Here is a 16,356-nt window from a genome sequence, read left to right on the forward strand (position 1 = left end):
ATTATTCTTAGTTGTTTTACTTCATGTAGAATTAACCTACAAGGAAAGAAAGGGTTTATTTTCATTCCGATATTTGTGTCCCATTGACTTGCATTGGTTTCCGGTATCGGAATCGGCGATATCCGATACTTTTTGGGTATCGGCCCGATCCAATCCGATACGATATTTCCTGATATCGGAAGGTATCGCTCAACACTATTAATAACCAAACACCTAACCTCTGCCTGAGCTGGTCTTAAAAGGTCTAGGGTGATGATGTCAGAAGAGTTCACTTGTTTATGTGAGATACCCGACATGGACTATTTCGTAAGCAGGCAATCATGTGAGAAGGGAGCAAGTCTCTGCTCTGAAGCCAAGACATATGAGTGACATACAGTTTTTTTACAGCATCACCATGGAAGAAGTGAAGCATTGCACAGTTTTATTGAAATCAAACATTGTCATATAATACAAAAACATGCCAGATCCTTCAAAGAGAGAAACACCCCTTGTAGCCACTGCTATAACTGATGCGTAAGGGTCCTAAATGAGGAATTCCACTGCACTCAGAATTTCTTAATAGAGTATTAGAAAATTGGTATGATAAGTTAAACAGTATATTTTAATATCTTAATAAGGAATTATGATACAACATAATATATGATATCAACTGATACCATGTTTATTCTTATATAAATCTACTTATATTTGAGAGTAAACAGAAGATGGTGAATTTACTGCTACAGTGGGTACGGAAAGTATTCAGACCCATTTAAATTTTTCACTCTTTGTTTCATTGCAGCCATTTGGTAAATTCTAAAAAGTTCATTTTTTTCTCATTAAAGTACACTCTGCACCCCATCTTGACTGAAAAAAAAACAGCAATGTAGAAATGTTTGCAAATTTATTAAAAAAGAAAAACTGAAATATCACATCGTCATAAGTATTCAGGCCCTTTGCTCAGTATTGAGTAGAAGGACCCTTTTGAGCTAGTACAGACATGAGTCTTCTTGGGAATGATGCAACAAGTTTTTCACACCTGGATTTGGGGATCCTCTGCCATTCTTCCTTGCAGATCCTCTCCAGTTCCGTCAGGTTGAATGGTGAACGTTGGTGGACAGACATTTTCAGGTCTCTCCAGAGATGCTCAAATGGGCCAGTCAAGAATGGTCACAGAGGTGTTCTGAAGCCACTCCTTTGTTATTTTAGCTGTGTGCTTAGGGTCATTGTCTTGTTTAAAGGTGAACCTTTGGCCAAGTCTAAGGTCCAGAGAACTCTGGAAGAGGTTTTCATCCAGGGTATCTGTGTACTTGGCCGCATTCATGTTTCCTTCAATTGCAACCAGTTGTCCTGTCCCTGCAGCTGAAAAGCACCCCCACCGTGTTTCACTATTGGGATTGTATTGGGTAGCTGATGAGCAGTGCCTGGTTTTCTCCACACATACCACTTAGAATTATCACCAAAAAGTTCTATCTTCGTCTCATCAGACCAGAGAATCTTATTTCTCATAGTCTGGGAGTCCTCATGTGCTTTTAAGCAAACTCTATGCGGGCTTTCATATGTCTTGCACTGAGGAGAGGCTTCCGTCGGGCCACTCTGCCATAAAGGTCCGATTGGTGGAGGGCTGCTGTGATAGTTGACTTTGTGGAACTTTCTCCCATCTCCCTACTGCTTCTCTGGAGCTCAGCCACAGTGATCTTGGGGTTCTTTTTTACCTCTCTCACCGAGCTTCTTCTCCACCGATTGTTCAGTTTGGCTGTATGGCCAGGTCTAGAAAGACTTCTGGTGGTCCCAAACTTTTTCCATTTAAAGATTATGGAGGCCACTGTGCTCTTAGGAACCTTGAGTACTGCAGAAATTCTATTGTAACCTTGGCCAGATCTGTGCCTTGCCATAATTCTGTCTCTGAGGTCCTTGGGCAGTTCCTTTGAGCTCATGATTCTCATTTGGTCTGACATGCACTGTGAGCTGTGAGGTCTTATACAGACAGGTGTGTGCCTTTCCAAATCAAGTTCTATCAGTTTATTTAAACACAGCTGGACTCCAATGAAGGAGTAGAACCATCTAAAGGAGGATCACAAGGAAATGGACAGCATGTGACTTAAATATGAGTGTCTGAACAAAGGGTCTGAATACTTATGACCATGTGATATTTCAGTTTTTATTTTTTAATAAATTTGCAAAAATTCTACATTTCTGTTTTTTTCAGTCAAGATGGGGTGCAGAGTGTACTTTAATAAGAAAAAAAATTTTACTTTTTAGAATTTGCCAAATGGCTGCAATGAAACAAAGAGTGAAAAATTTAAATGGGTCTGAATACTTTCCGTACCTACTGTATATACTATGATATGTTCTATGATGCTTTTTAAAAAATGCAACACAAGACAAAGCATCAGCCTTGGCAGTTTAAGAGTTGTCATTGGTTTCTCTCAGATTTCACTATGATAGAGATAAAACTTGTATCCAAAGCAACATAAGTAGATCACATTAGCTTCCAAAGCATTATTGCATAGGAAGCGAAGATCAGGTTTTTGCCGCTCAATTTAAATGTCATGGTCATTATTCTAACATAAGTGTTTTAAAATAACACAGTAGCACTCTGATCGCAACATTGGATCATGATAGATTTATGGTTATCCTTTGCAGCTCAGTGATTAAGAGGTCTCATTGCCACTAGTCGACCAATTTATCCATTATTGCAATGTGGTCAGCCAATGCAGAAAAAAAGAATGACAAATGTGAGTTTTATGTTACCGAATCTTGCAGTACGTTAACAACAAAAAGTAGTAGAAGAAAGGTCTAAGTACTTGCATTACAATACTATAGCTTATTAGAAATAACACACAATCACAGACCAGTTGTGCAGTAATTTGTTCCCTCCATTCCCTTATTCTTCTTATGGCAAAACATTTAAGTAGCAGAGAGATAAGTGGCTTTCAGTGCTGAAATAAAGTTGTTACAGGTCCAATTCAGTCTATGGATCTTTGTTTTTTTATCAATGGTCGATGTTAGGGTATTGTCTGAAGGCTCTATAGCCATAAAAGTGTACGTGGATATCTAATTACAAAGAATGTATGTGTCACTGCAGCATATTAGGGTAAGTACAATTTTAAAACACTGACATTGGAAGATATGTCAGTTGAATGGCCCCTGTCTAGCTATTCTAATACCCAGCTAAGCTTGAGTCACAGTTCCTTCTCTATTTTGCTTTTGGGAGAGAACTGTCAGTCAAACCAAGCTGGGCATGGAGGAGTCAGATGGGAACCACCCAATGGACACTTCTTCCCATAACCATCTTTTTTTCTAATGTTAACTATGAAATACTTAAGTGTTTAAAGTTAATACATAGTTCTTTCAGTGCGGGAGCATATCAGTATTTCATATTGCCAATAAGATTGATTGCTCTCAGTAAGAGAAACAAAATTATAATCTTGTAGTTATGATTCCTATTAATGTGCTACGATACTGGCGTAATACTGCTGGAAACCAGTGGCTGAAGGAGCACGAGCAGAACAGCAAGCGGTAGTAGAAGTTCTTGTAATTAGCAAAGAGAGTTGTAGGAAACAATCCGCAGATAGGTGATAACAATCTAGGTAACAATGTTCAGGAGCTTGGAGACTGGAAACTAGGCTAACAGCTAGACACAATACTCAAGCAATAAGTGAGAGATCCATGCTGCTTTAAGTAGGTCCAAACAGGAAACAAGGATCCCACAGGTTCAGAATCTGCCATCTTACTAAAGGGCAATTGCAGAACACAACAGCCTCCAGTGGTAAGGATTGGGATTGCAGCACAATTATTAAAGTGAACAATAACAGCCATTAGTGGTCAAACTGTAGAAGGACAACTAGAATTCTGTCATAATGGTTAACACGGTACCAAAACCTTCTTTTTATTGTGCCCATAATCACATCAACATATACAGTCATGGCTGAAAGTGTTGGCACCCTAGAAATTGTTCCAGAAAATGAAGTATTTCTCCCAGAAAATTGTTGCAATTATACTTGTTTTGTTATACACATGTTTATTTCCTTTGTGTGTAGCGGAACAATACAAAAAAGGCAAATTGGATATAATTCTACACTAGACCCCAAAAATGGGCCTGACAAAATTGTTGGCACCTTTCCAAAATTGTGGGTAAATAACTTTGTAACAGGTGTGGGTAATATGAAAATCACATATGAAACCATATAAAAAGGGAAGAAGTTGACTCAGTCTTTGCATTGTGTGCCTGTGTGTGCTACACTAAGCATGTAGAATAGAAAAAGAAGAGAACTCTCTGAGGACTTGAGAACCAAAATTATTGAAAAATATCAACAGTCTCAAGGTTGCAAGTCTATCTCGAGATCTTGAAGTTCGTTTGTCCATGGTGCACAACATTTTTTTCCACAAATAAAAGAGCCGCACTCTGCACTTTTTATAGGAGATAATTACCACTGTCAAATACTCCTATTGAGGATATATTCATCTTTTGTCACTCAGCACTTTATTAAAATGGAGGCCGTATTCCTGAGAGGAAGTATATGCCTGATTTTTCTTCTTTTTTCCCTATGCAAGTAACACTCCGCTGATGACATCTCACTATTGAGAATGAAATGCATCGGGAGGTACATAATTTTTTGTGGGGTTTCTATGTAGAGCTGTTTTGGGTACTGCCCTTGTTAGGGCAGGAGAAAAAACACAGGGTACAACAGGGCAGATAATAAGGAAGATTGGATTTGTCCTTTCCTGGACTTCCATAACTGGAGGCCCATCAGCTCAAATGGGTGAGATTTAAACAATTTTTTAATGCACTGGTACTTTCCCATTTTTGGTGGTTTTCCATATGTTATTTCATATGTTATTTATGGCATATAATGCTTTGGACTACATATGAACAAAGTGTATCTAATATACAGTTGTGCTCAAAAGTTTACATACCCCGGCAGAATTTTTGCTTTCTCGGCCATGTTTCAGAGAATATGATTGATAACAAAAAAACTTTTTCTCCACTCATGGTTATTGGTTGGGTGAAGCCATTTATTGCCAAACTACTGTGTTTTCTCTTTTTAAATCTTAATGACAACCAAAAACATCGAAATGACCCTGATCAAAAGTTCACATACCCCACTTCTTAATACCTTGTATTGCCCCCTCTAACATCAATGACAGCTTGAAGTCTTTTGCGGTAGTTGTGGATGACATTCTTTATTTTCTCAGATGGTAAAGCTGCCCATTCTTCTTGGCAAAAAGCCTCCAGTTCCTGTAAATTCTTGGGCTGTCTAGCATGAACTGCACGCTTGAGATCTCCCCAGAATGGCTCGATGATATTGAGGTCAGGAAACGGCCACTCCAGAACCTTCACTTTGTTCTGCTGTAGCCAATGACAGGTCAACTTGGCCTTGTGTTTTGGATCATTGTCATGTTGGAACATCCAAGTACGTCCCATGCACAGCTTCTGGGCTGATGAGTGCAAATTTGCCTCCAGTATTTGCTGATAACATGCTGCATTCATCTTTCCTTCAACTTTTACCAAGTTTCCTGTGCCTTTGTAGCTCACACATCCCCAAAACATCAGTGATACACCTCCATGCTTTACTGTAGGAATGGTGTTCCTTTCATCATAAGCCTTGTTGACCTCTCTCCAAATGTAACGTTTATGGTTGTGGCCACAAAGTTCAATTTTGGTCTCATCACTTGTTCCAGAAGTTTTGAAGCTTGTCTCTGTGCTGTTTGGCGTATTGTAGGCAAGATACTTTGTGGCATTTGCACAGTAATGGCTTTCATCTGGTGACTCGACCATGCAGCCCATTTTTCTTCAAGTGCCTCTTTATTGTGCATCTTGAAACAGCCACACCACTAGTTTTCAGAGAGTCCTGAATTTCAGCTGATGTTATTTGTGGGTTTTTCTTTGCATCCCAAACAATTTTCCTGGCAGTGGCCGAAATTTTTGTTGGTTTACCTGACCGTGGTTTGGTTTTTACAGAGCCCTTGACTTTCCATTTGTCAATCACAGTTTGAATGCTGCTGACTGACATTATTAATTCCTTTGATACCTTTTTATATCCCTTTCAGTGGCTGGATAAAAGATGCAAAAGTCTGTCTGGATCCCAGAAACTCACTCAGCTTTTATGCACACACACTGATTACAAGCAAACAGGTCACAGGTGAGGATGTTACCTTTAGTAGCCATTCAAACCTATTTGTGTCAAATTCTGTGCATGTTGTCAGGCCAAAATCACCAGGATATGTGAATTTTTGATAAGGGTCATTTGGATGTTTTTGGTTGTCATTAAGATTTAAAAAGCAAAAACGCATTAGTGTGACAATAAATGGCTTCACCCAACCAATAACCATGAGTGGAGAAAAAGTTTTTTTTGTTATCATTCATATTCTCTGAAACAAGGCCAAGAAAGCAAAAATTCTGCAGGGGTATATAAACTTTTGAGCACAACTGTATGCGGTTGCTGGTTAATTATCTCATTGGAATTTTATTGTATTATTAGTAAAGGTTATGTTTTAATAGGTTGTTTTTTTATGCTGTTTACCATAATATCCTGAAAAACTAGACCCTGTAAGTTTAAACAGGGATCACAGCTGAGTATCTATAGAAAATATATAATTAAATGAATCAACAAAGGATTTTTGACTTGAAGACCTTGAACACATAATTCTACATTTACAATTTAATCATATGCTCATCCATTACATAAACATTCAGAATAATATATTTTCAATGTATTTTTCTGCATTGACTGAAATCGGAGTAAAACATATTGAAACAAATAGTTCTCACTTATAAAATGTGAAAATTTGCCAATGTGGCAGCTGAAAAATCTATCATCTATTCTTCTTTCTTTCAAACTCTTGTCAGTAATAATAATAGTGCCTGCGCTGCATATCCCTAAAATAGCACAATCAGGCTCTGTCAACATACCTGGTGTTTCCCAGCTGTCATTCCAACCGTCATAAAAAAATGCTGCCAACATTATCAGGAGCATTGAGGGATTGGAGTATTCGACTTTCATTTGTAACCAGCTTCTGTGCCAGTGCTGCAGCTACATAGAACTTTATTGGAATATAAAAAAAAAACTTTTTCCTTTTAATGGAAACTACTTCGGTCTTAAACTGGGAGTTGTTTAATAAAAGTCTCCCAGAGCAGTACTGTCAAGCTTGAAGGATACATCTGTAATGAGTGTTGCTTCTGAATAATTTTATTTGAGGCGCCACTGACTTTTCCTCTGTGCGGAATCTCAAGTTCTTTACATAGTGAGGACAAAATCCATCAGTGTGTTAGCCAGAGAGGTACCTTAACAGCGAGGGGTACCGCAGATTTCACGGAGGAGCAACATCTGAATGCTGCTGTATGAAATTTTTTTCTGACTGGCGGACTGTGGTAATAGCCCTTACTTGTCAGAATATTGGTCTTTGACAATTTTTCATTAATAAAGCCACAAATGAAAAGCATGAACACGATGAAAGTAATTGAAATCCATATAAGAATGAAGTTTATTAGATAATGCACATAAAATTAAGTGTAGTTATAAGACAAAGTGAATCCACACATATGGAAATTGTGAAACATCACGGCTTGCTCATAAAACTAAATTGTTTCTACTTGGAAGTTTTATTTTTATCCTATTAAATTTTATTCCTATGAACAAAAAAAAATCAGAATTTTTTATTTCATATCTTTGAAGATAAGTGTTGGGACTTCCTTTTCTCCTGGAACATTGTGGATCCCTGGTAGAGAGTACATACATTCCGGGTGTAGTGAACATCTGGACTCCCCACTGCCTGCATTACATTTTGTATATTGTTTCCACCTTTTCTTTGCCCCTTGTGCTGCTTCGTTACTTCATGGATTGTATAATCACGATTTATTTCATCTAGCAACTTTGCTTCTGTTTGTCTTTACGCGATTCTGCTATTTCAAGCTCGCGGGCATGGGAGGATACAAAAGAGAGAGTGTACAGACATTAAGGCACTAGATCGTAGATGATTCTTTCTGTGAGGTAAAACATTCCCTTGCCTGCTTTTAAGCAATATTTTACCTCAAAGAAAGCAGCAGCTGTGATCACATGCTGTCCTGTCTGTATATTCTTTTCCTTCCTTCCTTGCCCAGCAGCTGTGGTATGATCAGACCTTTTCCCTGTATGGTGAAACACAGCCAATACACAGTGGATAGCAGGGGCACATTTATAACATTATCTCAGCACAGAAGCATTTTTTTAAAAACATCCAATTGTGGAAATTATTATTCAAAGATCTATTCATTAAAATGTTGATTAAAATTAACTTTGTTTGTGGGCAAACCCCTTTAATATACTCCTGTTTTATAGAACAGATTCAGTAGCTTATATCATGAAAGAATTACAATCAAACAAATAACATACAGTCCTGCTCATTGTTATTGGCACCCATGAAGTTTAAGTACATAATGTGGAATATCTCCTGAAAAAAATGACAGTTTTTTTGTACAGAGCACTCATGTTAAATACAAAACAGCAAATGACAAACAATAATTTAAAACAAAAAAACAACGGGAGGGAAAAATAGAAAAAACCTAAAGCTTGCTGTGTCACTGGTATTGGCACCCTTCACATTAATTTAGTATGGAAACACCTTTTGACTCGCCTGTGGTAAATCACAAAAGAGATTCACCTGTGATTGTCGGCACCATGTGAGATGAATTAGCCAATGAATTATGAACTTCAGTGTTTTAAAAAGCCACATGGTAGTCACTGTTCCTTTGTCACAATGGTGAAGACAAAGGAGCTGTTTGAGGACATCACAACTGCTATTATTAGCAAACACAAGACTCTCAAAGGGTATAAGACCATCTCCAAAGACCTTGGTATTTCAGTTTTAACAGTGCGCAATGTTATTAAGAAGTTTGCCAAGCATGGAACAGTCAAGAACCTCCCTGGACGTGAGGGAAAGAGGAAAATTGACAAGAGATGTCTTCGAAGGTCGGTGTGAATGGAGGAAAAAACACCACGTCAAGCATCCAAAGACCTGAAGGCCAGCCTGGAACAGTCTGGGGTTATGGTTTCAACAAGTACCATATGCTGAACACTAAACCAAGCAGAGCTTTACGGGCGAAGGCCAAGGAAGAAGCCATTGCTGAAGAAAAGACATAAAAGGGAACGACTGATCTTTGCCAAAGAGTACCTTGACAAACTACAATCCTTCTGGGAAAATGTTTTGTGGACAGATGAAACAAAAATAGAGCTTTTTGGCAATGCAAAGCAACAGTTTATTTATAGATGTCACAATGAAGCTTAAAAGAAAAAGAACATCTTACCAAAAGTTAAGCATGGTGGTAGATCCATAATGCTGTGGGGTTGCTTTGCTCCGTCTGGTACTGAAGGCCTTGACCCTATCACAGGATCACAGGAATCATGAAATCACAGAATTTTCCAAAAATTTTAGAGTGAAATGTCCTACCCAGTGTAAGAAAACTTGGTTTGAGTTGAAGATCATGGGTCCTCACAATGACCCAAAGCACACATCCAAAAATACACAGGAGTAGTTGAAAAAAAAAATGGATTGTTTGGAGGTTGTCAGCAATGCCAAAGGGTGTGCAACCAATTATTAATTAAAGGTGCCTTTATTGCTGCACATGCTGTATATTCTGTTTTTTCTTTGAAATTACAACATGGAAGTTGAAAACCAATGTTACCTAATTTACATATGAACTAAAATGCTAATCTAAATGCACAAGAAGTAAGCAACAGATAGAAGGTGTAAAGTTGTCGGATTTACATTTCAAAGACCTGAATGTCCATGTATGTGGTTTAGGGCGTTGATCTTACTGACAGATTCCCTTTGAGAATGCCAATAATTCTGAAATGTTTTTCCATTACTCGAAACATAAAATATATCCAGTTACTGTAATATCATTTTCGTTATAGCACAATTTTTTGAGGATAAAAAGTCAAATGAGGGGTCGCTCACTGTATAAGAGTAGGTGCTCCGGAGTTAATTATATCAAATTGTGTTCCAAAAGAAACTCCGGAACTCCAATATGAATGCAAAGATAATTTATTAATTAATTAACCCCACATCGGGAAAAGCGGCCAACGTTTCGACCTTTATGGTCTTTGTCAAGGCCTTTTTGACTGCCGATTTTGCAAGTTTTCCCACCTATAAAGAATGGAGAGGTCTGTAATTTGTATCGTAGGTACACTTCACCTTAAGAAAAAGCTGCCAAGAGTCAAGTGAATACAGAGCTGGTAGTCCCTCCACCCCAACACACGTTTCCTTAGTAATTTCCTCTTACTAAGGAAACGTGTGTTGGGGTGGAGGGACTACCAGCTCTGTATTCACTCGACTCTTGGCAGCTTTTTCTTAAGGTGAAGTGTACCTGCGATACAAATTACAGACCTCTCCATTCTTTATAGGTAGGAAAACGAAACGTTGGCCGCTTTTCCCGATGTGGGGTTAATTAATTAATAAATTATCTTTGCATTCATATTGGAGTGCCGGAGTTTCTTTTGGAACACAATTTTTTGAGGAAACAGTGCATTATATCCACATAGGCAAAAAAATATGAACAAAATCTTCTCTCTCGCTTTCTCTTAATGTTTAAGCCTTTTTTATTATCCCTTCAATTTTGCAGTTTTACATTCTTGATAAATAGTTCTTGATAAATAGGCCATCTGTCATTATTGACTGCTTTAATGAGAGCTAATTTTATTCAAATCTGACTTTTATTCTCATGCAGAGTTATTAACAGAATAGATGTATGCAAGATATTAGAATAGCATTCAGTGATTCTGTCCATGAAATGACACTTCCACATCAGTGTATATGCTACATTTTGGCATAAGTGTGTCTATGAACCAAATTAGAACTAATGCTTAGACATTTATTTTGTACAGTGACAGCAGAGTTTGTAGAATATATTCCAAATGTCTGGAGAGATTTATGAGCAGTGCACTCATCAAATCACAGTCACAGGGAGAATGCTTTATCAAATTTTGGTGTATTTTTTTTATTTGGTATTGTACTTAATAAGACACATTTAATTAGGATATACTAAGGTTAGAGGTTAGCCAATTAATTGCCTATAGGTGGTAACTAAATTATATATTTTTGCTTATTTACCAGAATTCAATTTTTATTTAAAAATGTTTTTATGATAATAAACAAAATATATATGATAAGAGGATTATAAGAATATTGTTTAAGCAAGTCTTTAACAAAAAAAAATGAAATTAAATTGCTGAGGGTTTTGAAATTAGCGTGAGTGTCAAGGCATGCAATAAGCAGCTTGCCTAGGCTCCCTGGACATGGCTGCTACAAGATCACAAATTTGTCCCCCTAGAAATGAATGCAAAAATACTGTCCCACTGAATGCCTACTACGCATGCCTCCAATACTTGCCATATTAACAATGTATTCTCCCACGCAGAAATGAAAATAAAGAAAACATATAGTGGCACATGGATTACCTTAGTTTCAAAACTTTGATGCCATTCGTGAATTGCAATACAAGTCCAAACACAGAAAATGACTGCATACATAGTCCCTTACTTTGCGTCTAGAGGCCTATCTATAAGAGGCATAGAAGCCACAACTACAGTAGTGCACTTGTGTCTTTTATTTTCTAAATGGCTAGTAATACTTTAAGGCACCCCTCCAGTGTTTTTTGTTATTTCACCGCTGGAGTGGTGCTTAAAATCCAAGTCCCTTGTCCCCCTTCTGATACTCACCTTCCAGCATTTTCATCTGTTTTCGCTGCTGCTCCGATCCTTCTCCTGCAGTTTGTAACCTGCCTTCTGCGCCAGGGTTTATGAAGCGAGCCAGAGGTCACTAATCAATGTAAGTCTATAAGAGGCTCGTTCTGGCCCCATTCTGGCTCTCATAGACTTTCATTAAGAGCTTCTGACATGGCTTCTGAGTTCCGGCTACTCAGAAGCTGCGCTCACAAGATGACAAGATGGTACCACAGGACCAGACCGGCCCAAAAATATGAAGACATCTGAGTGTGAGTATATGACCGGGAGCTTATGTTTAAAGCACAACTTCAGCGGTGAGGAAAAAAAATGCTGGAGTGGTGCTTTAATTAAGTCAACACAGTTGGAGGAATTTACTAGACAACTTGTAATTGAGTTTCAAAAATATAAAAATTGATTGTTATAATAGTAAGAAAATGAACATGCTTTTCCTTTTTTGTAAGAAAGACATAGTTACAGCAAGAGTCAATTTATTCATTTACAATGCCAATTGTGTCAGGAAATATTACTGAGAGTCTGACAGTGTTTATGTTTTGATCCTGCCCATCTCCATTACTAAGATTTGGTCCCATCTTTCTTGTATATAATTATAGTATTTTTAGCCAACTAGGTGTGGTCCTCTAGAAGACCAAGTGTAGAGGACCATGCTCACTTTGTTTTTAAGACCAGATTTACACAAAGGAAAGAGGGGGTACCATAGATCAGGAAGGGGAGACACAGGAACAAAAGAAAAAACAGTGCCGGATTCAGAAGAACAGTGGTAGTTGCAAAAAAGGTTACATATTTATGGCGTGACAAGTTCACTTTAATGAGTGCCTATCGACAATATAGGAAGTTGCATCCCTCTTATTCATTATTGTCAACTGGACATCCACTGTGTAAATGTGCTGCCGACTAACCCCGATTCTTCATCTTGCTTAAAAAACATGATCAAAGACAACTGAGCATTTGCTGATTTGTCAATTGTTCACTACTCAGAAGAAATTAATATTTACTCAATCATTTGTTTAGGCAATCACCACCTCATGTAAACATATATTAGTACTTTTTAACCTATGTTTATTCAACATACAGCAGATACAGGATAGACTCAATACTGCACTGACTGTAGTGTGAAAATAACTGTAATCATTGATAATGATCTTCAGCCAAATTTTTCACACCCCTCAGAGTCATAGTTTCTGAGTTATATAATTTGTCTCATATTGTGCTAGAAAGAAGCTCTAATAATGAGTGCAAACTCAACACTCTGCTCGCCACGGAGTAGAAATTGTTAGTGAGGTATAACAAGTGTTAATCAGGTGTGTATAAAATGATGCAAAGCAAGAATTCTTTCAAAAATAGTTGTTTTTTTCATTAATTAACAAAATGCAAAGTGAATAAACAAAAGAGAAATATCACAATTTGGTGTGACTACCCTTTGTGTTCAGAACAGCATCAATTCTTCTAGGTACACTTGTGCAAAGTAGGGGATTTTGTAGGATTACAATCAGGTGTATGAGTAATTAATTATAATATACTAAACAGGTGGTAATGGTCATCATTTTCATATGTAGTTTGAAAAATGTCATAAAAAAAACTGTAACTGCTGTGTAGGAAGCTTAAAACTGGGTGAGAGACAGTCAAACTGCTACAAGGGTGAGGTTATGGAAGACAGTTTTATTTCACAGGTCATACACAGTGGCAAGACTAAGCACAGTAACAAAAGCAAGGTCTCTCCCAGGTAAAGATTTCCAAACAGACTGGGGTTTCAGGATGTGCTGTTCAAGTTCATCTGAAGAAACTTCAAGAAATGGGTAACACTAAGGATCGTAGATGCAGTGATCGGCCAAGAAAACTAAGTGCAGAAGATGAAAGACGTCATGCTTACTTCCCATCCAAATACTAAGATGTCTATAAGTGCCATCAGCTCAGAATTGGCAGTAACCCGTGGGACCAAACTACGCTCATCTACTATGAAAAGATATCTGGTCAGAAGTTGTCTTCATAGAACAACTGCAGCCAAAAAACATACCTTCAATATGAAAAAAGTCCAAGTGACTCAACTATGCATGGAAACAGGGGTGGATTAAGAGTAGCAAGGGCCCCGGGAAGTTTAGAAGGCGCGGGCCCCCCCCCACCTGATTTATCACGTGACATGTCACATGATCCCCTGTGATAGATTATGTGATAGTTCACGGGAAATTAATTTGCCACAATATTAATTGTGCTGCCTCATCTGAGAGCAGCACAATATTGGGGCAGATACCCTGATTCCAGCAATGTGTCACTTTTTCAGCTGCTTGTTGTCATTTTGAGAAAATCACCGTTTTATCTGCTGCAGATTTAGCACCTCTCTGAATGCTGTGCTCTGTATAGCCCCACCCACATCACTGATTGGCAGCTTTCTGCCCATGCTCAGTGTACACAGAAATCTACTGATCAGTGATGGGGGTGGGGTCCTACAGAACTTACTAGTCATCTAGCGATAATTACCTTCTGACAAATCAATGATTTTATCAAAACAACACTAAGCAGCCCAGTAAGTGACACATTACTGGAATCAGTGCCTCTAACCCTACATTATGCTGCTCTCAGATTAGGTGGCAAAAACCTGATGACAGATTCCCTTTAAAGGAGCTGTAAACACAAAAAGGTTCGTATTAAAAAAAATACAAGCCATTTGTGAAATTAACTTTTTTTCATTGTTAATTCACATTAGACTGTATCTTCAACACTTTTGTCAGCAGGTCTTATTACAGACTCTGAATAGGGCAGCTCTCTCCCTCTCCCTTAGCAGAAAGTCACAGCATGGTTAAAAAACGGGATCTTTTATGATTTTCTCATAATAAATAAAAAAGGACATGCAAGTCCTCCAAACTATTTTCCGTTTCTCTATAGGGGAGGTCCAAAATCTTTCTTGTTCTTTAGTTGATCACATGTCAAAAAGGCAAAGCATTTACTATGAACTCACCTAAAACAATATGCACTTGGAGAGTAATATCATCATCTGCATGTAAATATTCCTTGACTCTAAGGGCTCGCTCACACTGTCGTATAACACGGCTGAATGCTATGTGATGTTTTATCGGATAGGACTCGGCCCTATGTTATACTATGGAACAGTGCGATTATTGGCATGAGAAAATAATCTCATTCGATATTCGGACCATGTGCACCCATACAAGTCTATGGGTGCTCGTAAAACATTAGACTGCACTCGGATGTCATCCAAGTGCAGTCCGATGAACACTCACAGAGACTATGGAGAAGATGGAGAAAGTAAGTTCTCCATCTTCTCCATATCTGTGCTGCGAGAGAATCGGATCACACTCAGTTGAAGCTCTGAGTTTGAGCCGAGTGTCATTAGCATAATTGGCCCTATTCTCTTGCATGAGAGAATATATGGCTTAGTGAGTGGACCCTAAAACTGAATAGTAGTGATGGACAGGCACCTCACAAGCGGGATCCATGTAGCTCTCAGATGTCATGTAGGTAGGGCTTCATTCCATGGGGTAGGGCTTAATTTCAAGGTATATAAAAAAAAAATGGACTTCAAATAAAAATTAAATGAACACAAAAAGCACTAATTGAATTATTTTTTTCGTATTTATGTTTGCAGCCCCTTTAAAAACCCTTTGAGGACCAAGGCACATATATGTCCCATAGTTTTAAACTGGAAAAAAATTTGATTGAATAAAATTTAAGGTCCTCGAAGGTTTAAGTAGGTCATAAATTCATATAAATACTTGCTCATACAATTGCACATGCCAAAAGATGAAGAAGAACAGAATCAAAAATATGACATTAAGTGGAGCACTTACAGGTATTCAAGGTGAAAGAGACCAGCAAAGGCATCGTCTGGAATGACAGTAAATGAGATAGAATTCAGCAAGCTGAAAATGAAGACAGCAGGTTAGAAGCGAGCCAGACTTTATGGTGCTCAGAATTAGTCAAGCAGAATTTATTGACTGCTCTTGCAAAGCACTGAGACTCCCGCTGTGTATAGATGGCGCCGTGCGGCCTCCCGCTGGGTATAGATGGCGCCGTGCAGCCTCCCGCTGTAATGTTACAATATGTGCTGGACTATAGAATATGTTGATGAAGTAGAATAGGTAATTACAAAGCAGATCAATAAATGGAAGGGAGGGGGCACAAAGGACTTAGATCACCGAATAGGCAACTAAAGATAACATATGAATGGCCAAATCATATATATATATGATTTGGCCACCCCCTGACGAAGGACGTGTGTCCGAAACGCGCGTCGGGGCTACACCGCTTGGTGCCATTTACACACACTGGACTACTGTGCAGGTAGATACTCTCTATGATCTGAGTTTATACGTCGATTACTTTGATTATTACATGGATGGGCATGGGGTACTTGTACTGTTAATGATATGGAGTACATAGGAATTTTCCTCTCCATACTGTCAAGTATATATATATATATGATTTGGCCATTCATATGTTATCTTTAGTTGCCTATTCGGTGATCTAAGTCCTTTGTGCCCCCTCCGTTCCATTTATTGATCTGCTTTGTAATTACCTATTCTACTTCATCAACATATTCTATAGTCCAGCACATATTGTAACATTACTGTATGATTACTGTAATGCGGCTTTCCTTGTGCATGTAGTGTCACTTCAACCACAACTCTAATAAAGGTAT

The 16,356-nt window shown here is 38.2% G+C and overlaps 1 protein-coding gene across 1 annotated transcript in view; it reads left to right on the forward strand.

Moving 5' to 3' along the window:
* The window catches only part of DOC2B (double C2 domain beta), a 1,368,938-nt gene that overhangs the window by 905,257 nt on the left and 447,325 nt on the right, over positions 1-16,356 (forward strand). The gene's annotated exons all lie outside the window — the stretch shown is intronic.

Source organism: Phyllobates terribilis, unplaced genomic scaffold (assembly GCF_046119375.1).
Source record: "Phyllobates terribilis strain yellow unplaced genomic scaffold, ASM4611937v1 Scaffold_2__4_contigs__length_985480577, whole genome shotgun sequence".
In the NCBI taxonomy this organism is placed as follows: domain Eukaryota; kingdom Metazoa; phylum Chordata; class Amphibia; order Anura; family Dendrobatidae; genus Phyllobates; species Phyllobates terribilis.